The sequence below is a fragment of the Berghia stephanieae genome, chromosome 13, assembly GCF_034508935.2.
Source record: "Berghia stephanieae isolate SIO BIC M18660-M18661 chromosome 13, UCSD_Bste_1.3, whole genome shotgun sequence".
NCBI classification, from domain to species: domain Eukaryota; kingdom Metazoa; phylum Mollusca; class Gastropoda; order Nudibranchia; family Aeolidiidae; genus Berghia; species Berghia stephanieae.
In genome coordinates, this window is record NC_088372.1 from 15,117,671 (window position 1) to 15,120,170 (window position 2,500).

Here is a 2,500-nt window from a genome sequence, read left to right on the forward strand (position 1 = left end):
AGAGAGAAAAAACTGGATAGAGGTATGCGGAATGAAGAGAATGAACTCGAAAGAAAGAAAGAAAGAAAGAGAGAGAGAGAGAGAGAGAGAGAGAGAGAGAGAGAGAGAGAGAGAGAGAGAGGGAGTGAGGGAGGGAGGGAGGGAGGGAGGGAGTAAAGGATAAAGTTCTTACACAAAAAAAAGGCAATTCGATGGTTTCCGCCTAAATGAAAGACGTCAGATATCGTCAAAGTTTTCCTTTTTGGCGATTCTTTCGATTGGGCGACAACATCTTTCCCAGTTGCGAAATTACAAAACAACACTGTTATGCCGACAATAAATAAATGTAAAAAAAGCAAAGGATAACATTTATTCTAATTCAAATTAAATTAATTAACTACTAGACTTATAGAACTGCACTACCAGGACCTCCCCCCGTAGACGTAAGGGGTCATAAAATTACTTTCGAAAAATAACAAAGATACCTCAAGATCTTAAGTATGTAAAATAATGCATTTCAATGAATTCTGTAATATACCAAATTGTCGTGTAAACGGTGCGAATTCCATTGTATAGATAGAATGCGCTTGGCCAAGGAGTTCACAACATTGCCATCCGGAAGTATAACGGACCAACACACAAACTCTGTGTAACCATGAACTTTTATAGTCTGGTTAATACAGTTTAGTGATAACAACTCACAAACGCGGATGGCACAAACAATAACAAAGGCCTGAGTGACGTCATCTGTAAAATGACAACCTGGTTGTTAACAGCGTTGCCTCTGTCGGAAAAAAAATATTATAATATCGCCTAATAGGCGTCATGTCTCGTCCTACATTTTAAGAGTTGAGGTTGGCTAGAAACCCTTTGTAAAGCGCTTTGAGCACGTTTAGTGGATAATTCGCTCAACTTATTTTTTTTCTTTTCATGTTTATGTCTATAATTTCAATTTCAAATACCAGGTCCATCCCGACATAATGCCCCTTTGATATAGTGTGCGGCTATGTGGTCTAGTGGTATGACACTCGCTTTCGGATCGGAGGGTCCTGGGTTCGAGCCTCGCATAGTGCATAGTTGAGTCCTTGGAGAAGGCTCTATACTCAAATTCTCTCACCTGTCTCCGGTGTAAAATTGAGTACCTGGCCGTTAACAGCGTTGTCTCTGTCCGAAAAAAGAATTTGTAATATCGCCTAAAAGGAGTCATGTCCCGTCCTTCATGTTAAATGTTGTTGTTGGCCAGGGACCCCTTGTAAAGCACTTTGAGCACGTTTAGTGGATATTGCGCTATATTATAAACTTCTTGCAGTTTAGTATTTATCGAAATCGGAAAAAATGGACACTTTGCAGATAGTGCTGCTATGTGGTCTAGTGGTATAACACTCGATTTCGGATCGGAAGTTCATGGGTTAGAGTCCAGCTCTGTGCGGCGCATGGTTGAGTCCTTGGAAATGGCTCTTTACTTACATTCTCTCACCGCACTCAGGTGAAAAATGAGAACCTGGCCGTTAACAGCGTTGCCTCAGTCGGAAAAAGAAATGTAAAATGGCCTAACAGGCGTCATGTCTGTCTCGTCCTACGTGTTAAGTGTTACTGTTGGCTTGGGACCCTTTGCAAAGGGCTTTGAGCACGTTTAGTGGATATTCGCCTAATAAAAGCTCAAGCTTATGGTATTAGTGTGTAGCTTTCTTTAAAAGTTTAATCCTCTCCCTACCAACTATAGGAAAATCGTCATATTCGTTACGATACACTCACTACCCAACAGTTCCTTATTCAAATTTCTTTTTTACATCATAAAACTTTTTTTTTTAAATGAACAGTGTGTTGTAGAACATGCTTTGCTAAAGACATTATGTATCGCAAGAACTTTACTGCTATTGTGCTTTAGTGATAAAAAAATCTAATTTTGTGTTATTTAGGTTGCAGTTTGGGGGAAAATCCTGAAAAATGGATGGTAAGCAGAGAGTTAAATATTGCTCAGAAGCCTAGCTATCAGCAAGTATAAAAAATTGGAACATTTTTGTTTTCTTTTTTGTTTGTTTGTTTTTAAAAATTATTATTCAGAACCATGAGGCCCATGGACCTGAAGTTTATCTCTCGATTATTATTACGTGCCACGGACAATAATAGCAATTGCTTGCTACTCTTTGGATAGGACATTATTCTATCGCAAAGTACTACCAGATCTAACAGATCAGCTACTCAATCACTATTGGGTGGACACGGAGGAAGGGGGGGGGGGGTATCAGAAGAAAAAAAAAATATTGACTTCAACAATCGATCTCTGTTCCTTTGCATGTGGAGTAAGTGCTCTACCAACTGAGCTATTGGGATTTCCTTAATCGGAATGCATTTAGGAGAAAAATTGTTAAGACGACCTCGCTTAATACCCTGGTGATAAACTAATAGCATCAGGTTCGATTCCCGATCGTACCCCTATGTGAAACTGGCCTAGTTATCTCGCTCTTAACTAACTTGTGGCGCTGTAATGTGGCTGTCTTTTGTTATAATATCACTCTTA